Consider the following 25,464-nt stretch of genomic DNA (forward strand, 5'->3'; position numbering starts at 1 on the left):
GCAGTCATTAAACTGACTTTCAAAATAATAGAGCACTTAACAAAACCCTTACGGACATGTGACCCAATGAAGATGAATAAGCGTGGTGTCTAACTTTACAAACTCTGTTTATTTTAGTGTAGATGTGTGCATCCCCTTTTTAATCAGTGGTGATGCTTGCAAATGGAAGGGGTGTGTAGGGAGCGGGCCATATTGTAATCTATGTACAGATATACACATAGAAGAATAAATTACTTCTGGCACAGAGTTATTTTAGTCAAGATTCTCTGAACAGCAGGGAGAGATCTGATATGTGAAACAGTAGGCCCCAGCCAATTAGTCCGTGACAGATAAGAACCTTTCCTTCATTCATGCTGTTAGGTTTATATGTCGCTTCGACCGTTGGTGATTTCAGGTTCCCCTCTGACTTCAGTGAAATCCAACTTTTATCAGCTGGGATTCTGGCATTCTTTCCAGGTGCAGCAAAGAAATAGCCCATTTGGAAGGAATGAACTATGATATGTGAGCCTTGCTTGTGTGTTATGGGGAAGAATGCTTTTGTAGTTACACTCCTCAAAAATCTGCAAACAAGGAAACGAACTCATTCATTATACACACAAGTGTGCCCTTTCAAAGCACCACTGGGGGGCTCAACCAAGTGACATCCATTAATTTCTGTAGTAGCAGCAAGACTCAAGTATGCTGCTTTGGAAATTTACCCTGCCATAGCTGTGCAGAAATGGTTCCTTTAAAATAGTCAAGAAAAGTTTAGAAAATCTCCTACACTGTTAATATCTTTCATTGTTTTTGATATCAGTGTTTTACTACATTCTCAAAGTTAAGAAAAGTTTTCTAAGACAACATTCCCCATGGTACATAAAGACCCATGGGGTATCTTATATTGTTGAGATGGCAAATTCACTCCATACATTAGCTCATGATCCAGATAGAGGTACCTTTATAAATTTAGACTAGTACTTGTGTTGTTTCACTACATCAGCAAAAGCAGCACTTCACAATTTCCTCAGTAAGAATTTAATGGCATAAACCCAAATTTTCATTTACATACATAGAAAAAGTAAGATTCCCAGACTTCTTTCCCTTGGGCCTTGTGACTCTGTATTGAAAGAACTAAGAAGGCTCCATTTTACCTTATGAGAGTGAAAAGAAAGGGAAGGAAGAAAGAGGGAGCAACACCGCACATCTTCCAAGAGCTGAAGAGGAGGGAAGACACACAGGAGTAGCTGGGAATGAATAGCAGCTGGTTTTCCCTGAGACAAGAGCTCTTACAGATGGTTCTCAGATTCCACTGCCCCTTGAGCTCAGGAAGGACACTAGACCTTGCCATCCTTGGTGCTTCACATCTGGGAGAGCAGGTAGCTGCCAGGCATTAGTGGTCATAAGTGGCTTCTGAGCTCATGGATGCCTGGTAGTTGCACATGGTCTTCAAAAGGCTTCAACCAAGAAAACCAGCTCATTTATTAGACAGGTGGACATTTAGCTGGCCTCTGCAGTCAGCAGGATTCAGCATTACTTCTGACCTCTGATCAGAGTACATTTTCTCGTACTTAAAGTAGAATCATAGAATAATTTAAGTTGCAATGAACTGCTATATATCATCTAGTTCAAACCCTTGCTCAACTTCAGAGTTGCGTCAGGTTGTTCAGAGACCATCCTGTTGAGTTTTGAGGATCTCCAGGGGATGAAATTCTAAAGCCTGGCTGGGAAGCCCCCTTCTGTGCTGATCCACCCTCATCATGAGCATCTGAGAGGTACTGATGATCTAGAAACCCTTACCTCTTAGAAAAGGAAGATACTGCTGAGCAGACGATGGGCCAACTCCTGAGCTTGCTTGCTCCATGGTACTGGCAGGATTTCAAACGAGGGGACAGCTCTGAGGAAACTGGTTGCCATTCCTTTCCACTTGTTTTGGTCAGTGGGGACTGAGAGAGCAAGATTTAGAATCACTCAGAGCAGACATGAGTGAGGACTCCAAAGTCCCATTTCACATGGTTTTGAGGATGTACAAGAAAGCACTCCCACAGTGAGATTTAAAATCAGACTCAAGTGACCTCACCAGGTCTGTTTGCAGAAGACCATCCCCTTTCCACCCCTTTTCCTTCCCTCTTCCATTTTTTTTACACACCAACAAAGCTGTGCTTGTTGGGTGGCTGGAGGACAGGGTGTTATAGAGATTGTTGGCTCCACACTTTAGAAACAGCCTCAGTAACCTCATATAGTAAAATACCAGCCCAAATGTTCTAAGGAAGCAAGAACAACCTTCTCATATGTTTACATCTTAAATCAAAAATTAAAAGTTCTGGTGAAACAAAAAAGTCTGGTTTACAGTTCTTTTTGGTACGGTTGAAAAAGAATTATTTTGGAGGTCTTAGAGGAAGGCTTTTTTCCTTCCTTTTGTTGTTGTTAACTTGATTTATTTGTACATATCCTTAGAAGTTTCAGTCAAACTTCACACAAAACTTATTTCCAAAAAAAGAGTTTCCTGCTTCTCGATAGAAAATGAGTAAAACTCAGGTTCAAATTCCTCCTCCACTTCTGTGACCTGGGGCAACTATTGTTGCCTTTTAAAATATGCGTACTTCTCCTGTCCCTGGTGATTGTTATTAATACAGTTTAGGGAAAGTGGTGATAAAGATCAATCCCCTACCCAGAAAAGAAACATTAACTGCTTCTTTCATGTCTTCCATAGTGAGTGAGCAGCTACAGTTTTAAATGATCCCCAGATGTTTACTACTTCTTGTGCTCAACTGAGGTTTAGGTTTTCTCCAGAGCAGCTGTGCCATGTTGGGTATTTCTGGTTATCCTGCAGGCTTCAACTTCTTGTCCTCTGAAGAAAATGTAAAGGTCAAACTAAAAGCCTGTGTGGCATGGAAGTCCCCAGCGAAAAATAAACCAAGGATGATCTCTTACCATTGGCCAGCTGAAGCTATGCCTCTGCACACTAAACAAAATATTCAAGGAATTCCTATAGAGATGGGTATGTGAACATTACAAGCTTTTCACTTGATTACAAAAAGGATTCCAATAAAAGAATAATTGCTGATGTCCTTCACTAAAAACATGCTCTTTTTCTTGTTCTTTTTGGCAGTGTTTCCTATTTCCCTATTCTGACTCACAGCTCAGACTTTTCCCTTGTTTGTCCTGCCTAGAGTCTTTTCTTCACATGGTCACTCAGTGAAGATACAGAAAACTAAAGTAGATCAAACATTATTTAAAAAGAAGGCAGGAGAGAAGACAGCTCAGGAAAGTATAGTATAGACAACCTAATTTGACCATCTGGAAAAATTATTACAATCAATTTATAGGCACCTACAGCAGTGTGAGCTGAAAAACAAAGATTTATCAAGACCAAAAGATAACCTGATTACTTTCCCGCATTCACAACTGGCTTGGTGAAGAGGCAAATTTACATTGCATAACAAAGTTTTTGACACAATCTAACGTAACAGCCCTGAAAGCACACTGGGAGGGATGCTCAAGACAAAACTACAAATCCACAGTTTTCTGAGGAAAAAAAATACTCAGAAACTACTCCTTAGCACGCAAAAAGACACTAAATAGGAGAGTCTACCTTGTGTACATAGTGTACATATTTCTTTAATATTTTAAATACTAAGAGTATTAGTAATCACAATATTAACAGCAATAAGAAGATACAAAAATGCCTTCTAAATAACATTGTTTTTTGAAATCCCTTAGCATGAGAGAATGGATATTTTTCTTGAATTTAAAATACAGTCCTTATTGCCTTTTGAGAATGGATTATTTTTTCTTGAATTTAAAGTACAGTTCTTATTGCCTTTTTTTTTTTTTTTTTTTTAAGGAGAAGGGAGTCAGATTGTTTCTTCTAAACCAAACATGAAAAAGCAGAAATCAAACTTCCAAGTTTTACAATTTACCATTTCAGTAATTTCTACTTGACTACTGCATAGCCACTATGCAGTATGACTGTTTCTGTCAAGGTAAACTCACCATGGAAAAATCAACCTCTGGCTAATTAGCAGTGGCCATGTTCCTTGAATAGGAGAGCAAACTTTTTTTTACATAGCTGATCTTCACAGCTGTGGCTTTCCACTGAAAGCAGCATCAAAACCAAACGTATTTGGTAGCATTTATGTATACACAAAAAGTAAGGATGGATAAAGGAAAAAAGTCCTCTAAGTTAGAAAATTTTTACCACACTAACAGGTAACATTAAAAGCAAGGAACAGACAAGTGTGTTGTTATGCTCAGAACACAATAAATAACATGATTAAGGCAGGATTAACAATAATAATTTTCATTCTGCTTCTCTTTCCTTTGCACTTGTCATAATTAGTCCCTGATGATGTGAAGACGTACCTTTACTAATGCTTAGTCCCACTGGAAGTAATTAATGCTGATCGAAGCATGCACTTTTCAAGAGGTTTAAACAGATTAGTATCTGAAGAGCCCAACAATTTTTTTCATAATTATAACCATGTAAGTAATGACAAGAAGATCGTGCTGTACGGGGCATTAATCTTATTTTTTACTTTTTGCCTTCTTGTTATGCACTGTTCCTTTCCTTCTGTTCTTGTGAGGAACATTACAGATGTAGTGAATCTGCATGAAGAGTGGAGATGGAGGAAAAATGCCACAAATTAAGGTAGGACTCCTACACCTGATACAGTGTATATAACTTAGAGGACGTCGTGAAAAACAAAAGGCTCTGATCTTAATTACCATTTCAGGGCAATCATTCTGATTGAGCACTCAAATAATTGAACTGGTCTTCTCTTTTTAATTAGTGCAAAGAGGCTAATTTGATTTAATTGGATCTAACCATATAGAAACTAAGTATATACATATATTGTTAAGGCATTTCTTTCATGGCACATAGGCAGGCTTAAAATTGTCCTAAGGGGCTTTTAAATTTAAATAATACCAGAGACGCAGTGGAAAGTATTCTGCACTGTATGAAATAATTTGACTTTATTTATCTTTGCTGATACTGGAAGGTAGTAGGATGGCTCTTGCATTCAATAATGTGTTCCCACACAGGAAGGTTTGAACAAGACTGTTTTTAACACAGTGCACTTTTTCTACTCTAATTTGGCTCAACATAAAACTACTCTTCATTCTACTGCTAAAACATTAGAGCAGGCAAACATTTAATCATGAGCAGAACTATACCTAGTTCATATGTGAAATATTTTCATCTGTTAGCATATAAATGTTAATAAATGTTGAGTTAATCTTCTATTAACTCTAGATTAGTAACTGTCATAGGTTTATTTAAACTGAACCATGAATTCACATATTTAATTATTTCTGAAGACATATAATTTGACTTCTATGTGAAAATCATGTTACTTACTGATCTATTTCACTGAGCTTGTACAGAGAAGGTGGGAATGCTCTGAAATGCATACGCTACAGACGTCTTCCAACGTAGAGGCCAATCTTTCCTGCTGAGAAAGCTGAAAAACAATAAAGTACATAGTTGATTCTCTATTTATTGGAAAATATACATATCTAACAATTAAATACAAATTGCGATCTCTCTTCCATATTGCTGAAATGGGATTGTCAAAAAGACACTAAAATAATCATCTTAGAACCACGTTGACGATTTGGTATTGCTGTTTGCTGAGACGAAATGGTAGAAAAGTTGGAAAGCAATTTCATTAACAATTTCCACACTATTTCTCCTAGTTGTTCTTCACTGGATTTGGGGTTTTCTTTTCCTATTTTGAAGTCTCTCACCTTTTTGCTTTAGCATTTAAAAAGAAATCTTTCATTTACAGATTTTCATTTCTTTCTACTTTTTTTTTTTTTTGGCCGGTTTTATCACTTTCCCATTTTTGCTCAGGGGAAATAAATTTTCAGAATTAGCTAGATGTCTATAGAGGAGAAAACTGTGAACAAAGGAAAAAATACATATAATAACTGCAAACATCATTTTTTTTTAACTTTAAGAATTGCAGGAATATCCTCACCTTTTTAAAATCAATTGCATTAGAGGAGGGGGGTGTCATACTTTACAAGGAAGTCTATTGTCAGTTCATAAAGTTTTGTTCAAAAATACTGATCAACTCAATTATAATTAATTATGAGACCACCTGGTTACTTACAATGCCAAGGATTTCTTGAGCTCTCACTAGCTAAGCTATCTTAAAAACAAGAAGAACTTAGCTTATTGAATTCTGCAGGACTCCTAATGAGGACATCCAGGAAGACTTAACTGAAATGGGCTCCAGTTACATCTCCCTAGAACTGACTGGCTACTAAAAGCCACAAGGCAGGAATCAACAGTCCTTCCCTGCCCCTGGGAACACATTATACCTCATAGCTCTTTGCAGGCATTGAGATCCAAGGTCTCCACTCACTCATCAGGAAAATAATCTTCATGTGGCTGTGCCAGAAATCAGACTTGATCATTGGCATAAAATTAAAAATGGATTTATGGACTTCCCAGAATGGGACTCAGGTTCTGACAAAACATCCTGCTTCCTGCTCATCAAAAGGAAAGGCAACCATAAGATATTACTAAAGCTACTGAGATTGTTTTGTTTGTTTGTTTTTAATTTTCTTTCATAGCCAGTATTGTTCAAATATCTTTTCTAGGTGTTATTTTTGTAAGGATAATTAGATTGCATTTTCTATCTGAATTCTCAATGAGAATGCAGCTGCAGTTTGACCTCAACCTTTTTATTTATTTTTTTTTTTTTTGTATCAATTACCACAGACAGGAAATAATAGCAAGCTTATTGGGCTTGAAGATACTTCTCATTGGTACACACTTCAACTAGGGTATAGCTGTTAATATGTCTGTGATATAATTCCCCACGAGTAAAAGTTAGCCAAAGAGCCTACTTACTCAGAGCAAAATAAGAGTTAGGGCAAATGTCCTGGGATCTGTAAAATCTACTGTTGCTAAAATTAATCTCCTTTACTCTATGAAAAAGGCTATGAGAATTATACACCTGGGAAGTTGCAAACACTATATTATAGTTAGTTAAAATGGACCAAATTCTTTCCTTCTGCAAAATACTGAAGTCAATGGTTACAAAAGTAGCGTTTTTGGCCTGCAGCTTCTGATGGGTGACTGGAATAGCAGATCTAAAGGAAACTTAATGCAGAATTACTATGGCATATAATTTTGGAATAGGCAAAGAAAAAGCCTAAGGAAACTCTACAGTAAAATGATATGCTTGTAACTTTGAAATACTGGAACTTCCTGACATAGTCTGACCTATTTCTATTAGTAGGTTTGCAACCATTTGGGCATGTTCAGTTGCAGAGTCAGTCTACAAATTGGTACATTGTGCTACCCACCCACACAAGCATCCCCTAAATACAAATCAGTGACAAGTGTTAACATTGTGCTGAGACTCTTCCTGATCTTTGCAAACTAAAAGCAGCTCATAAGGACAAACAAAAGTACTGCTGAATGGTGTGCATTCTTTCTTCCTTTCCCCTGCTCAAGCCGTGACACTTCCTTGTGCAGCCCTGCTGAAGTCTTGAACATGATGTCAATACAGATATCATGATAAAAATACACACACACACACACATATATGGTTTGTATGTTATTGCAGTGCCTCATCACTACCCCCAAGAACGAAGGCCATATTCAGTGAAAAACTGCAGATAAAGTGAGCTTAACCTACAGCAACAATGACAGAGCCCTAAACATTTGCAGTCAGGCAGGATAGAAAGGTTACCAAACTGAAAAATTTGATGGAGATGGTCAGGAGGACTGCAAAACAAGAAAAATATGATTTGTGAGAAGGCAGAAAAGTAGAAAGAAAGCTCAGCTTGCCCTTATCTGATTCAAATTACATTTACAAGTGAGTATGCTTTCTACTAACAGAAAATAAGGATCTGCACTGAGTGTTTTACACAAAACTGGAGGATAATTGGTTATTTAAGACAGAAATAAAATAAGTGCATGAAGCACTTTGCAGAAGCTCATATAATCCACTGTAACACTTTTGGCTTACTGAACACTTAGAAACTGAACATTTCAGCAGAAGTTCAAGAGTCCTTGAAATTGGCTTTTGTTCGTCACCCATAGATTATCTACTCTAATGACCCCTCCTTCCTTTCTGCACTCTCTTCTTTTATTATTATTCATGATTTGTCAGCAGCCAAGAAATTCCTCTGGGTTCCAGTGATGAAGTGCTTCATTTGGACTAATTGTTTCATTTACTTTAAAAGAACAAAGAAATATGTCAAAGCACATTTATTCATTTGAGGCCACTTTTAAATCTTAAATGTTAAATGTGTTGCCAGTCCTTACAATTTTTGGAAATGAAAATCAAAGATTTAACTTTCAAAAATATTGTAAGCCAAACACCAGCACACATTGTAGATATTATGGAGAGATGGTGAAGAGAGCATCAAAGTTCTGGTGTTTGTGCCACTACATATTTCACCTTAAGATCACTAATTTTCCCAGACTGCCTTGGCACATCTCAGATATGACACCACTAAATTAAGGCTCTTCATCCTCTGCTCCCCAGACACACAAACAAGATTCAACACTCTGGCTGAAATGTCTGCTGAAAGTGTGGTAGAGGGAAAGGGCAGAAGAGAAGGAAATAGAATAAACTAGTACAGGAGAAATATAACATCAAGACAGTAGAAAACAGGCAGAAATTTGGGTATTGAAATAGAAACAGAGTACTATGTGGAAATATTAGTAGTAGAAGGGGAGAAGAAACAGCCATAAATTAGGCATAGTTTTTCATAGGACTTTAGGTCTGAGAATAGATAATACGGATGGGTAATTTTGCCCAATCATCCAGCTATGCATGCTTTTGTGCTAAGCCTTAGCTGGTATATATTGGCTAAATAAATGGGAAAGTAGGTTTCATTCCTAACTTCGGTGAAACTGCATCTCTTACGTTTCAACTGAATTTGGTTCTTGTTTCTTCTTTTTTTGGTACAGATTTTGGAACCTCTTCCATCCTGGGTGAAAGGAAACGCAGATTGAAATGGTTTACAGAAAAACAAACAAAAAAACAACAAACACTAAAAATGAATTAAACATTAAGAGATACATTTGACAGAGGCTATAGATACAAAACAGGCTAATACCAGAGTGGACACTCAGGTATTCATTCCAAAACTGTGATTCAGGTATGTGAAAGCCCAGTCAACCACCTACCACTAGTCTAGTGGAAAACATTAAACTCTATGTTCAACTGATGCTGCGCCTCGTGATGGGTTGTAAGAAAGTGGTTCAGGTTACACATGCTCAGTTTGTCTAAAAAAAAAAAAAAAAAAGTGAAAAATAGTATTTTAAAGTGTGTTTTGCCTTTTGCAGTACCTGGACTGCTATCCATTTAAACTGTTCTCCAGTCCCACTTCCCAGCACCTTTTTGCTTAACGGGTTAAAACTCTACTATCAGGAGAAAGTAATGTACCATTTTACTCTGAATTTTTGTGGCATTACTTCTTTATCATAGTATCAGTACTCAATAATAATGTTAACAGCCCTTTGAACTCAACCGTTCGCATGTTTCTGCATACTATACAGTTGTTAAGGGAATGCAGACTAAACCTCTATGTTGTACACTCTTTAATCTGAATTTCTTGCCTCACTGGCTGCAAGCCAGCTGTGATCCTAATCTTTGATATATTATAGGGTTTTGTGCAAGATTTAAAGTAGTTAGTGTGATGCTAGAGCAGATTACCCCTGGGAGAAGTAGAATAAATAAATGAAAAAAGACTTAATTTTCACAGTTCAGAACCGTGGCATGCACCCTGATACCACACACAAATGAAACTTAATGGCTCTTATTTATTCGTGTCCTTTACGGACAAACCAATTAATGTTATTGTGTGAGGTGTACTCTACTTGTCCATTGTGCCCACTCTACCGAAAAGAAACAGTTCCCATCATTTTGATGTACCACCCCAGCATGATCTCTAGTACATCATATCTTCAGATGATGTGTGCAGTGGAGTCTGTGGCAGCAGCTAAATCAGTACTTAGTTCACTGATGCGAGACGCCAAATTGAAAGAGATTGACTTAGTGTCCTGGGCATTCTCCTAGCCATAAAATGTGACATACTGTGCCCATTTAAAGTATTGCTGTCTAGAAGAGTGACAAGGTTAGCAGGAAGATGTATCATTGAATCATTGCTATCAGCCATTGTGCAATAAAACTTGTGTTCAAATAATGATGCCAGCATACAGCATATTTAAACCAATATGTTTTCAGTTGGAGCAACTTACCGTGTTTCTGCTTTCAATGGTAATGGTCTTTGGTGTTTCCTGGGAGACTTTTTTCAAGGACATGATCAAATGGAAATAAGTTTGCACATTTTTCCACTGCTACAACTGAAAATAAAGCAGCTCAGTTGTTTGGAGATGCAGCTGGCAATATTCACAGTTACGTAAGTGGTTGTATACTCTGAAAGTCAACTGTGAAGTTATCAGGAATGTGGCTACTTTTTCCCCTGCACAGTATTTACCAACTTTAACATTTATCCTTTGTCATCTGTCAATCTAATAATTAAAAAACAGGAGAAGGCACTTCAACTTTAATTTAAAGTACACAGACTATTGCTCAAGTCACGGTAAAGAATAGAATTGTTCATTTGACATTTGTCTTTATATAAAAGAGAAAACAAATAGTACCATGAAGTTGGCACCAGTTGTATAAATGTTGCTTTTCAGCCTGAGGCCAAACAGTCTGTAGTTTTTGACCTGATACTTGAACAAACCTGAGGAAAAGCTCTCATACAAGCAGTTCTGGCCTTTCCTGGGAACTCACAGTGAACTATACAGTCTGTATAAAGACTTGAGCTCCAGCTCATACTGTGAGGAGCAAGGAGGATTTTGACACCATAAGATAAATGGAATAGAGCCATCCTGGCTCTCTCAAGTAACCATAAGATGATCCTGGTTAATTTGGCTGTGTTAGCCACCTTCAGATGGCTAATGGGAGGTGAGATGAGTTCCATATAAGAACAGCCCTTTCTCACTTCTTCCATGATCAACTTAAAATTTAATTCACCTCCCCAGCCTGTTCCAAATGTTGTGATGCATAGGAAGCTAATAGTTGAATTTGAATGTTATCCATTTCAAGCTTATAGTTAATATAAGAAATGCACTAAATTAAAAATCATCCTGATTTGCTAATGTATCATTTTCTGTAAAACCTTTTTATGTTTTAAAAGGGACATATGTATTAATTCTGAGGTCTAATATTAGACAATTACTGTTATGGGTTAAGAAACAAACAGCTGGTCTTGATGATGGCAGGACTGAAAAGATCTTTGAATACACGTGTATAAAATCATCTCTCCAGCAGCAGCCCAGCACCTTCCTTGATTCTGAGCCTGCTGGCCAGTCTGAAGATTTATCCATAGGACAGAAGAGGAAAGATTATTGCATACATAAGTCATGCTCTTCCCCCAGAGTATGTCCCATAATGACTACTTATTGCAGAGTGAGTTCTGTGCAGACAGATCACCACGTTTTCAAAACTGTATTTGCTTAAAGTCTATGGCTGAAGTCCAGTACTGCAGTTCAAGACCACATTTACAAGCATCTGATAGGCATTGCATTCACCATGGCAATCTAGGGGAATGAATGCTACTTCCTCCAACAAGCCATCATCTTTGTAATCTTAATCACCTCTTCCTTCCTTCCTTCTTTCTTTCTACTATTCCATATTCTCAAAGGCAAGGAAATATTGAACTTTTCACGTTCTTTCACTTCTCTAGCTTCATAATTTCTAACAGTTTGCTATCATGAGGTTTACTCAAGACAGCCCACTAAGATCAACAACCTTTTTCTGACAGAGTAGAACCAAGAAAGAAACCAGGAAAGAGACGAAGTCTTTCTTGGTAAGACTTGCTTGTCCCATCTCAAAGCTTCGCTGAGCACAAAAGTTTTTCCTTCTGTTTACAGAAGGAAATTCATGTTAATCTAAGAGTTTCAAACATAATTTTAGGTAATCTGGCATATTAAAGGGGACAGCTTTTGTGCAACTTTTGCTCAAAGTCCATAGGTTTTGTTTCCTTTCTAACTTTGTACTCTATTCCTGACTCTTTCAGTTTCTGTCTTTCTAGGCAAGTAACTAGTTTCCCCTTCACTACAATTCATCTTTTTTTTTTTTTTTTTTTTTTTTTTTAATAGCCAGACTCTTTGTGGTGGAGTCTTCTAATTTGATTCCACATTGTGGCTTGCTCCCAGGAATATTTGCAATGCTTGGACCATTCTGCCTTCTTTATCTTAGTTATCCTATTCCTCAAATGGGACAAATATATTAACACCAGAAATTCCATTGTAGGTAAGAGGGTAACCTTCTCCTTGGTGACACTGTCTGTCCTGTCCAGTTTTACATTTGTTATAAACTACTTACAGAAACTGGGGACATCATTCTCCCCGTAAAATCATAAAACATTTATTGAAGTGAGGTCAACTTGAGCAAACAAAATTATATATACAAGGGGAACAACATAAAAGCTATCAGCAGGGCACAGGTTTATTTTATGCAGATGTAGTTTGTGTTCTATGGGACCCAGCAATACTCAAGTTTCCAATAACTTCTTTTTTTTTGCTTGACCAATTTTCTTCATTACTTACAGGTCCCTGAAGAATTCAGAGCTGTTATTACAAACATATACATTACAGAAGGAACACAGCCTGACATGCATAACTTTTTAATAAGGTTTTCATCAGCTGCTCTTACTGACATTTTTTCATTTCTTTTACACCCTGCTTTTAATGTCTCAGTCTTCATTTGATACTGTAAAATAAAGAGTGAAATATTACCACAGAATGTGTTCATGGCTGAATATAAAAATAATCACACAATGTACTTGAAGCATGAAAGCTCTCTAGGCAATTTCCGTTCCTGTTTGCGTATGCAGTCTATGCATCCAGATTGAAAAAGTTATCCTCTTTTCCTATATCAGATTAAAACTCCCAAAAAAGCATTCTCAAAGCTTAGTTTCAGAATAGGAAATAATCCATAAAAGTCTTTAAATCCAAAAAAAAAAGTCTTTAAATCAAACATTCAAAAGTAAGCACGCACATTTGTGCAAAGAATTTTGTGAAATCTTTCAAGACCTGCACTTGCAAAACTGTACACCACAAGTTGGTGTTCAAAACTCTGTCTATATCAGAGGATGTATGCCAAAATAAAGAATCCTTTTTATCAATGAGAAGTGATTGTAATGATCTAAAATTTAATTATCTGAAGTAACAATATACGCAAAAATATGAAGCAGTTCTTAGTTGTACCACAGATGTTAATACAGTGAGTGCCTGATTGTTGCTAATTCAGGTCCATCAGGACTGCAGGGAAGTTTATTCTGGCAACAGCACACAGCTCTTATTAGCATCAAAGAAGCATATTTTAGGTTTGACTACTTTTAATAAAGTGTGACCTATACCCAGAATGGATTTGTTTGCCATATTCCAAACATTTGGAGACAAGTAAATATATATATACATACGAAATATATGTTAATTTTCTCAGCTCAGGTGTCAATATTGGTGACAGAAACAATGGGATGCATCTAATGTCCCTGTGGACCAACCTTTCTTAGCAGAAAAACTGCTGAAAGAAATTTTAGTGTGTTATTTCTAGACATTTTCTTCTTTGGTGTGTTCCCTCTTCAACATGAGATGCATTGTAATAAAAAGGAGAGAAAGAAAGTGAAGCGTCAGAGAGTTAAGCTTCACATTCTGTGGTCAAAGATGAAATATAAGCTTGCTATGGGATTGCATCAGTAAGCAAATACACATCTACTGACTTCAGTGGATTTCTGTCAATGATCACTTACTAAAACCTCACTTTTCCTTATTTTATCACTTAGGTCTGATACGTAGGTTTGGCTTTGTCCCATCTATGCTCTGCACCCAGCAGTTATGATAGATGAGGGATTCATATTCAAGAGCCCTTTATTTGCATTTGCTGCAATATACTGGGCAAATCCATTTTAATTTTTCCATCCCATAAATACCAGCAGGCACCATGAAATCTGACCTGCAGTAGCTCACATTTGATACCCACTGCTGATGCACTGCTCACAGCACTGCCAGAAGAGAGTTATATTGAAGTGCTCTGGACAGCTTTACCAACTGAAAATGTCAGTGCCAGTACAACTCAAAACAATCTCAAAACCTGACTGTTAATACAATAAATCTGAAAATGTATGCAACAACAGCACAGAATGAAGAAAAGCTGTGAAGAGCAAGGGAGAAGCTGGGGTAAAGAAAAGAAGCTACAAAATATGGAGTTGGTAGTTCTGAAATAATGCAGGATGCTTAGGATTTATAATAGTGAGGGAACATATCCAGAATTAGTCAAATAAATGATTCCCAACTGTTCTATACCTTGTAACCTGGCAAGTAAACCTGCAGTCTACAGATATCCCTCTTAACATCTGGTAGTGTGATGATTCTGAGCATGTGCTTGTCCATTCACATTCACAAAGACAGGAGATTGCCCATCCTGCTTTGTTCGCTAAAGAAAAATTCAAATAATATATTACCAAGGATGGGACTCTTGGGGGTGTGTTCACATCACTACAATACTTCACCAAAATTACAGCTTTACATTCCTCTTGACTTTGGCTGTACTGTATGAAACATCCATAGGGCAAAGGACGAGGGCGATGAAATACAAACTAAATTATCTGAAAATTCAGAAGTGTCACGTTTCTCCATCTGCTTCCCATCCACCCCAATCTTGCTTCCCCTCTGATTTAAACTCCCTGTCTTCCTGATCTTTCCCTAACAGTGGCATTATAGTACTGATAATACAGAGATGACAACAGAGAGTAAAGTCCAAAGGGACTACTCATTTCCCATCATCTTCAATTCTGCCAGGTAGCATAACTGGCCATCACAGGCTGGGCAGGATACTTGTGAGTATCTGAGATGACTGTAGCCACCTGCTCATGACTCCCATCCCTTGTGGTGATAATGACAGCTCTAAGCTTTCCTCTTTAGTTCAAGTAAAAACAGTTTTGATACCTGAAATCAGCTAAATCATATTGATATGCCGAGAGCCACACAGAAGTACCTCAGAAGAGCTATTAGGCAACTTGTGACTGAACCCTTGTCTCCAAGAAGATTTTCTACTGGTAATGGAGACCTATAACCTCTACCCCCCAATTTGATCTCCAGAGAGTTTTTGTCTTCCCTATTTTAACATTTAAGGAGGTCAGCATAAGTCTTCCCAACGATTTCAGTGATCTTGAGCAGAAGGCTCCAGCCCTGCATCTGGAAGGTACTTTCTGTCCTCTTGGGCTAAATAGAATTTGTTAGCTTTGCAGTATTACATATTAATTTATATCACTATGTCTGAGAGTCTCATAAACTACCTGGTGGGCATATTATGTTCATTAAATGGGGTACTAAGATGTGTGTACATTAGCCAAATGCAGAATTTAACAAAAATTTATATATAAAAGAGTGTAAACTAAAGAGGAATAAAGGAATGTTAGTTATCATGCCATAACAAAATGTTCTCACATCTACACATATCCCTGGAGAATTGTTACCTCATGCCCTGAGTGATGGATGTCTACAAAGAGTGGGCTTTGTTGTCTGAGGTGACTCACCTGGAATTAGTTAATACTAAGTGAAGCCAATATACTAAATACTAAATGAATATAACACTAAATGAAGCCAAGGAATGTTATCATTTTAAAGACCTCAGTGATACAATAAATTGATGTTGGATTTACAGTATTGACATCATATTTAATTTAAGTGTCTACATTTATTTATTCTGATGGTTTTCTGATTTACATGTAAAAAAGTTGCTGAGGAGTTATGATTAAAGTCTAGAACATCTCTACACTGCTATTAAAACCTTTTTTTTTACTCGTCTAATCTGAAAGCTAAAATGACTGTTCTCTATTGATCTGCCTCTACCTCTGGTTAAACAAATACATATATCATCAAAATTATATTCTATAATATGTAAAAGGGCACACCACATAAAGAAATAACTAAAATGACACAAAATTAAATGGGAAAACAAAAGATTCTTATAGCCTACAAGAGTATTCTTATTGGATATTAAACACGTTTTCATGACATATTTATTCCATCTTTAGTTTACAGTCCTTATGAGGGACTGCTTCTTGTGGTACCTGAAGGCAGCAAATTCTGTAAAAATCTGTATGCAGTACATTTACTCAATAACCTGTTGAAACCCAAATAAATATTTCAATTCAAGGTGCATTGGATCAGTCACATATGCAAACTACCATTTGTAAATAAATATCAATAATCAATAATATATCTTTAGCAATACAGTATAATGGGCTCCCTGAAATTCATGATTCCTCTCAACCTAAACTGAGATTCAAAGTTTTCAGTGGCAGCTGCATTTTCTCTCATCAGAAAGAGATTATTCCCTGAACTTGCTTAGGATTCATACACCAAAGGCAAACATCTAGCAGTCCCTTGGAAATTTTACATTACTATACAGTTATGAAATCGTCTTTTCTACAATACCAACAGGACTTAACATCTTCAATAGCTTTCTTCTCCAGTAGCCCCAAAGAGGAAAATGCCCAGGTATTAGCAATAAGCACCGTTCACAGATACTCACTAATCCTAATGTTCCATTATTAGGATACCTGAATACATCTTAAGGAAGGCTTCAAAAGCATGTGCCAAAGAAAGCACTTAATTTCCACCTTTACTTGTACACATTATTCACATGACTGAATGCAAAGAACAGGAAGGTCCCAATGAAAAATTAGTAAGCAAGTAAATCACTAACTACTTACTTGTGCAATCAGTTAGTTTACAGTAACTATGATGCAAATTTAACCATGGCAATCAGCTCTCCACCTTTACAAATGTATTCTCACACAAGTTTTCAAATCCCTGTATGTATGACCTCAAAAGCCTCTGACTCTCCTAAGCTATTTTATTAGATTGTCAGAATTTTCAGATCTCTTTCTCCTCAAAATAAAACAACAAAATTAAACTCAAACATGATGGTTTTTGTTGTTGTTGTTTTAATCAAGAACAGCAGAACAAAAAGCCAGTAAAAGAATAACATTATTGCTTAAATACTAGAGCACTACTTCTTTTTCCATTACTTTTCTGTTTGATTGTTCTTTAAAGAAACTTCTGCCAGTGTAAAATAAAATCCAGTCTGGGGTGGAATGAGAAGCTACCTACTACAGAACAACTAAGAGGCCTGTCTGATTAATAAGACCTCCATGAGACATGTCAGGGTTTATCAGCTGGTGATCGTGGAGGCCGGTGATGCTGATGGAATGTGAGTGCAGGCCCCACCACCCTGACCACAAGGCCTTTCCAGACCTCGTCCCAGATGGAAACAGAAACCAGTTGTGACCATCAGAAACCTGATTAATTGGGAATGACATTCTGGACCTAGTGCTGGTGACCCAATGACTGGGAATTGCCCTGGAGGTTTAAAGTCTCATGTCCTTCCCAGAGCAGCAGTCAGACATATAACAAAACTGCCTAGTTAAATTACATTAGCCAACTACTGTTTACAAATTTCAGGATCACACACGGTCTGCCCATTGTTTGGCACAGATAAACACAATCAGCCCTGGCATTTGAAGCTGCTGACAGATTGCCAGCCACTGGTGCGGATGGTGGCAGCACAAGAGCGCTAATTACCGATGACATTAATGATGAGATAACCTGTCTCTCTTCAGCTAATAAACAGACGGAATGTGTTTCCTATTATTTTTTTTTTCAGATAACAAATTGTTTAGCTTTAATGGTAGAGAGCAACAAAACCAAATTATCTGTTCTTTGGAGAAATTTGTTTTCTGCTAATTGCTCTAAACAATCAATAAAAGAATTACAACTGGCATTATCCCACTGGGAACAGAAGCAGAGAAGTCAAAGTCAATTAGCTTCCTATAGTACGATGCACTCAGATGGAAAGAGTCATTACAACAGAGTGTAAAAGTCAAATTATAAAGTATGCAGTTCCATGAACAAAGCAGACTTAGATAGAAAATCGAGACAGGGTGCTTTTACGTACCTGTCAATTCTTCATATATCACAGCAGCCTCCAGTTTTTCTTTAGATGCTTCTAGAAAAAGGGAAAAAGCCACATAATATGACTTCCTTGGATCTTAGAAGTCCTGGTGTCTCAGGAGAGCACTAAGGCTATAAGTCTGCAGAGGTCATGACCAAAAAATCTCTCAGCTATAGAACAACAAGAACTACTAACTAGCTCAGTTTTCTGTCAATGTTCCATGAAAGCAAATACGATAAATACAGCAAAACTGAGGACTCCACAGTGGCCAGTGAAATGCAACACAAATGTTGAAAATAATTGCCATAGTTGACTTCCCAGCCTTTTTCATATTATTTCCATTCTCAATCTGTGTATAGAAGTGGGGGGCAGGAATAAAACAGGGCAACTGTTCAATGCTTACATATGATCGACTCTAAATACTTATTAACAGCCATGCTTCAAGTGAGAGGACATCACCACTGGGACTGGCTATCTGGTATCCGGTTCCTGCCTTGTGCAAGAACCAGATACCAGATACACAACAGTGTGCTGAATGACTGTAGCATCTCACCTGTAAGAGACAGGACCTCAAGTTCTTGCTGAGACTCTGAAAACCTTAAGGAGAAGTGGGATTCCTGTGTTCTGCAGGGCTGTGGCTCTCGGCCTTGTTGAGCAGTGCCTCTCACCACAGCCCACAACCTGTCCAGGAGGAAGCAGCCCCTCACACACTAGCAAGATATCACAAAGCTGTGATATCCTGCTTCAAAACTGAGTAGAGATGTATATTTCTGCATATATCCCTATTTCCCCCACTGTGTGATTATAATACAACAAAGCAAAACAAAAGAAAAATATATTAACTGACCATAGGGGTTGAATACTTTAATCAGTAGCAATTAGAAAAAAGCAGCAGCCATGTAGTAATGACAAAGGAGTAGCCATCTGCATCAGAAAAAAAATCAAGCACATGAGATAAAGTGATATTCTGCTAGAATAACTTCTCATTGTTGCATTATCTGATTTTGCTTAATTACACAGAGCATTGTTTTCAGAATTACATTTATATTTAAATATAATTGATGAATTATTTCTTGGTTCCAGTACATTCAATTAAGAAAATGACATTTCAACACACTTTGTGTGGAACACAACTCACTTTGTATGTTGAAAGAGTCAAATTCACATTATTTCGTGTTAAATCCTTGCACCCTGCAGTTTGTCATCAGTGAAAAGCTTAGTAGCATATAGTGTGCCCTTGAAAACTGAAATCATTGAGCGTTACATGAACTCTTGGTTGATTTAACTTCTCTTTTCGGCTGAGATCCTGACTCTTCTAGTAAGGAGTGGCTAAAAAGCCAAAATGCTTTTGCACGGGCTACTTGAATGACAGTGCTTATTTCCCTGAGATTACTCCATTAGGACATTTTCCTGCACAGGTTTATTTTTCTACAGTAATGCCTCTAATTTTATACTGGGTAAAAATTGCTGGCCACCCAAGGTCTTAAATGCATTCATCAATGTTTTCAGCGGTGATGTAATGTTGTATTTGAAAACACATTATCTCCTCACTTTCTACTTTATGCTGTTGCACACAAAGGAGTCAATTGACTTTTTCATGTACATACAATTGCAAAGGCATCCAAAACTTTTGTTAAAGGCCACCTACTTTTTCCACGAGTTATCAGAAACAACACAGGCAGCATATTTAGGAGTGAATAACAATGAATGGCTGTTCTAGCCTGGGAAAGGTTTACATACATCCTCATAGCTCTCTTTATTCAGAGCTTGTAAATAACAACAGAATACAAGCCCTACAGCCACTAATTTAGCACCACATTGTGACTGTTTCTTTCCATTTGCCTCAAGCAAAGTCAAGTTTTAGTGACCTTTTTTTGGCCAATATAGATGGAACTTGTTCATGTGACCTGGGCACTGTTCTGTACAAAGTGTTAAATACCTTGTACAAAGCAAATGGTACAGACTGTTGACCAAGAAATTCCTTCGACTGGGCTTAAGATGGGTTGTCGGTGCATTGCTGAATAAATGAAGTCTTGGACTAAATTTTGTTGAAAAGGAAAAGAAACATTTTTGTTTAGTTTTGTTGCAAAACATTCCTAATTCAGGGGCTATTCTTCCGTTAAGCACAAAAAAGAAAGTTTTAAGGAATGAAACAAGTGATTGTTTTTATCAGTTTTCCTCCTGACTTCTTGTGAAATGAAGACAACATCCCTCTATTGCTATATGTAATAATATTTAGTTGTCACCTGTAACTTGCTATATTTTCCTGTGGGAAAAAGAACGTGGTGGTTAGAAAAGATACTTGATACAGAATGAAACATCTCTCACATAGACTCTGTTTACAAAGCCATTTATAAAATTTTTAAAATTGCTGTGAATGTCTTGCTTACTTTTCAAGCAAACAGAGATGTTTTCTTCCTGTGCTAACGCAAGACAGATTTCCACAGAACTTCAGATGAGTGCTAACATTTGTTCTTTACAACATATCCCTCTACAGATGAGACTGAATTCTGCCCTCCTTCTCATTTTGGCAACTACTGCATAAGTAACAGTTGCATAGTGCAATTCTGAGTCACAAGTTTTACTTATCATCTGCAGACTGTTGGGTTGGTTCCCCCCCACCCCTTAATGCTGGAATCCTCATACTTTATCAGATACAAAGGGTGGGTATCTAACAAAATCTAAGTCAGCTCCTACCATGCAACTTTTGTTTTCCCTTCACACACATGAAGCAATCCTGAAGTGTTTATACAGACAAAAGGAAATCTTTTATCATACTCTTTGCTCATCTGGGTCACCTGAAATGCAAAGCGCAAAATTAAATTCCTACAAATAGTAAAACAGTTCATTCCTCTTTCTGCACTCTGCTACACTTCACCATGCACACAATGCGGTAATTGCTTTTGCTTGACTTGTTCAAACAGCTATGTTCATGATGTGACAGCTAGGGCACTAATATATTTATGCCCTTTGTAATCGGCCAGCACTGCTTGTAATTAGGTGCAAAGTTAATTAAGTGCAATACATCTAATAACTGCCTGCCAGTAATTGTAAAGTTTGATTTAGCACATGAACTGTCAAGGTGTCAGAATGGTGTATTAAAAAATAAGTTGCTAACAGAAAAACAATCCTGCCACAAGCCAGAGGAAAGCACTGTGACTGTAAGTCAGTTGAGAAAAGGAAGAGGTACTCAATACTTCCTACTTCCGATGCTGGGAAATGACCCCACCTGCATGGTGAGAAATTGTATCTTGCTTTGTTGAACTCCAAATTAAAATATATTTTTACCTACCGGCTAATGTCTTCTCCTATAGATAACTATTCTCTTTAAGAGATATGCATATGCTGTGGAAATTTTTAAAGCCTATTAATGTCACTAAGAGAACAGAATTACTTTTAATAACATTAACGCACAATTAATATGAAAATAACCTAGAATGCCCAAGGTGTTGGCATTTCATGCTTAGGGTCCTGGTTGTGGAAAAACAACTTTTCTTCTATTGAGTGTAAGAGAACAGTATGCATATCCCAAATACCTATAAGTAATAACAGCTTAAAAATTATGCTTTAGCTGTTTGTGTTTTAATTAATTTCACTGTTTCAATTCTTGCCTGAGAAAAAAACATGTCTTTCATGATTTTAGCCATTACAGGATGTCCTTTCTCCATATGACCATTTCAAATTACTTATTCTTGGTTTCAACTATTTATTTGTGCTTTTATTTCTCTCTGCATTTTTTTTGGAAAATCAGTTTCTTTCTCATGAATTGATCATCATTTCTCCATAAGCACAGTGTGTTTTCCAGATCCACATTCTTCTCTCTTAAATGCAATTTTGATTACCTCAGAGGTTTCTGTCACCTCCATCTCTGTATGGCATGAACTGTGAAATGTTCTCTGCATGCTAGGCAATCAGGGCCGGTTAGAGCCAAAGCATAGCTGGTCAGTAGAAAAAAATAAAGAGCAAAAAAATAGCAGATAGTTCTATGCATAGAAATATATAGAACAATTTAGAACTAGCTGCATAGCAGTTTAGAAGTTACAGTGAGTGCACATAATGAGTTATACAGCAGCACAAAATATATGCCTAATTCAATAATACTACAGTTATTAGCACACTCATAGATGTATGAAGATCAAAAAGTTATACCTTTGAGATACCAAGAGGGAAAGCATGGACAATGCTCTGAAACTTTTTTAGGCTAGCAGGTCCAAATGGAATGGATGGAAGTCGTACACAAATAGGGTAGCCCATAAACCTTGAGAAATAATGTTAAGTTCAAGGACAGCATTACTCCTTCCAAAGCAATCACCAGTAAAGCTTTCTTTCTAAAACACTTCACAAAAATCAATGTCAGATAAGCTAATCTTTGTGGTTAGTTATTATGAACTGATATTTGATCGGGGAAATTATGCTCTAGATTGACATGAAATTAATAATGCTTGTTGTGTGGTGCCCAATGACAAAGGTAAATGCTAATAGCTCTGAAATCCTAATGATTGCCAAAGTACTCTTCCGAGCTTTGATTAGTGCTTGTGTTGTGCAATTATGCTTTTCTATAATTACTGTGAATTACCATCATGATATTATTATTCTCATATTTTCTATTCCTCTGAAATTGTCAAAATTTCCTGCAGCTAAAAATGGATTTCATTTGCATTACCACAAGCTTTGATTGTTTAATGAAAAATAATTCCATGCAGACCCTCATGTTAAATTGTCCATTTAAAATTTTCCTGTTATCTAGATTATGTTGAAGTGCTCCTTCTTTCATTTATCATTTGCCTTTATTATCACAGTCACAGTCCTCGTTTTATGCTAGATTCTGGAGAGAAGAAAACAATGAAAGACATTTTTATCCATATCCTTGTCTTTTGCCTAGAAGCGTTTCTCTGCATGTTCTTCCTTAAAGTTCCTTCTTTGGAAAGCTTAAAAATGCAGCACTTTCTAGCAAAACGTGGCAGCTTGCTAAAAAAATGACTTTCTTTGGTTGTAGGAGGGTCTGTGGAAGTCTACCATTGACTCATCTAAGGCTTAGAACCATGCCCTAAGCCAGACAGATGACCAAGGTCCATGAAATGATCTTGTCTCTGCCTGATGGCTGCTGGATATTTCCCTCTCAATAAACACACACAGTCGGGCAGTGCATGTTTCTTGAGAACATCCATTTCCCTGCTATGGGCACGCAGCTACATCTGTGTCAGTACTAAACTGTTTTTGGCAACTGTGGGTATCTTTGTGGTTTTCATTGCTGTAGTGGCTTTAAACTTCACAAGCCTAAAATGACAATCATTTATCAAAATGAGCTTCAGTGCAATTTGCTCAATTTGAAGCAAATCTCAGGACTGATTTTCAAAGTGTTCGCACTCCCTGTTAGCAGTATTGACCATTTTCATTATTCAGATGGCTATTTAACTGCCTTGGGAAAACAAACAAACAAGAGACCATTTCACCTTCAGAAATTCAAAAGTAAATAAACAAAAAAGCCTGTTTTTTTGCATGTTTCACAATGATTTTTGTTTATATACTGGGAAAAATTAGATCCAATTTTAAATATTGATTTTGTAATCTTACTTTTTCCCATCTGTAAACACTTACTGACTTTTTTTCTCCTTTCTCAGTAATTTTACAGAACATCTCCTGATGTCTTATGAAGCAATGGTGGTTTTGAGCACTCCCCAAAGCCTGCTACATGGCAGCTAGCAAAACATGATTGCAACTATGTTGGGGGGAAATACTCAAACCACGTACTCACCTTTGCTGTAATGAAAATGTAGCTTAAGCCATACCCAAGACTAATCTTCAAAAAACATTTTCAGAGCAGAAAGGAAAAAATGACTGAGTTCAGTAGATTTGTGGGTACAGTATGAACTTTGAAACACACACAGCGTTCAAGAAACAGCAAAATACATCCAAAAGCCAAGCTTCAAAAATCAGAGAAAATATGGGTTTGTAAGAGTATGCAGCAGTCTCTTTTAGAGGCGTTGAGTTAAATAAGTGTAACAAAACACCAAACAGACATGACCTTCAAAATCAAAAAGTATTCAAGTATTCCATAACCTAAAGAAGAGGTCATCTGATATTTGGAATACTTCTTCCTAAAATACATCACTTCCTCCTGAAGTGTGTGTATGTTTAAAAAGATAGATAAAAGAAGATAAAGAAACAGAATTTATTCTTCAAAGCTTACGGAAATTCAAGTAACTTTTTCTTGGTTTAAGTAGAAAGTTTTCATATTTCTATTGCAACAAAAATGGAAAAATATTGTGACCTTTGCACAGTTTTGACAGCCTTGATGCCTGATTGTTGTGTTACTCAGTCTACCTGAAGTTCACCACAGTTTTGCTGCCTGTACTTTAAAAGCCTTCACTGCAGTATTTTTACTGAAATAGTAATTCAGTAATTTTTGAAACACCTAAAGCTTACCTTGTGATGTATTCACGAATGCTGAACTAGAGCAAGAATATAGTCTAGATAACTCTAAATTGATATTATGTATTTAGCTACATACACAAAGAATATTGTTTTGTTCCTTTCCCTCTCTTATTTCTTACTATTGTTTTTCAACTGGTTCTATTTTCACCTCATATATGCATCTGATTTTTCTCTCACGTACGCACGAGTCTCCTATGCAAAGTGTTAATATAACACGTGTGGTCACAATTTCACGCTTATAATACTCAAATAGGTTTGAAGTTAGTCAGAATAAGTTTGACCATGCCCATATGTATACTTGAGGAGATAAAAGACTGGATCAGATGAAGGAAAACAACCAACAACAACAAAAAAAGTGTGTATACATATATATATGAGTGTGTGTATATATATATATATCTTTTAAATATTTTGTTTTTCATTTTCATCATGGATAATAACAAATGGAGATACTTTACCTATAATTTTATTGTGATGTGGGGAAAATGAAGCCCACATTGAACGTGTGTAGATTGCATCCTTTGAAGCAGTTAAGATTTTATAATGATAGCTAAAGAATTGGGTTTTGAAGCAGCAATGCACACTTGTGAAACCACAACTTTGTTTGTGAAACTTTGTCACAGCTGTGACTGTGTTCTCTTTGCTTCCTGGATGAATCATGGTTCTGCTGGGCTGTATATATGTCCTGATGAAATGACCACATGCTACATGGCCATCTTTGACACTGTCTTAAATATTGGTTCTGTACCACCTAGCCCAATTAGGGCTGCCAAGGGAACGAACATGGCAGTGACACCGACAGTAGGATTAGCATCATACACATCTTCATCCCATCCCAGTCTGCTTTATGCAAGTTCGACTTGAAGTCACACCATATAAAAAGGGCTCTTATTTTTAGGTACCCAAACCAACACTACATAAACAAACAAGAAGGAACAAACAAGCAGAAACATCAGGCTTTGACCTTGCCAGTGAGCCAACCTTCTCTGACTGGAACCAGTATAAATGTAAATTATTAGAGAAGATCCCACCCGTACTTCATGGA

General features: G+C 37.0%; 2 long non-coding RNA genes across 2 annotated transcripts; both read right to left on the reverse strand.

Annotated features, from left to right (window-relative positions):
• Positions 1–243: 243 nt before the first annotated feature.
• Positions 244–5,437, reverse strand: LOC121069914. The gene is made up of 3 exons (XR_005819753.1): positions 5,339–5,437; positions 1,777–1,922; positions 244–560 (listed from the first exon to the last, which is right to left on the reverse strand). It is a non-coding gene; the product is annotated as an uncharacterized LOC121069914 (long non-coding RNA).
• A 3,206-nt stretch (positions 5,438–8,643) lies between these two features.
• On the reverse strand, positions 8,644–10,350 carry LOC121070198. Its single transcript, XR_005819946.1, has 3 exons — positions 10,211–10,350; positions 9,137–9,235; positions 8,644–8,937 (listed from the first exon to the last, which is right to left on the reverse strand). It is a non-coding gene; the product is annotated as an uncharacterized LOC121070198 (long non-coding RNA).
• Positions 10,351–25,464: the final 15,114 nt, after the last annotated feature.

Source organism: Cygnus olor, chromosome 4 (assembly GCF_009769625.2).
Source record: "Cygnus olor isolate bCygOlo1 chromosome 4, bCygOlo1.pri.v2, whole genome shotgun sequence".
NCBI lineage: Eukaryota > Metazoa > Chordata > Aves > Anseriformes > Anatidae > Cygnus > Cygnus olor.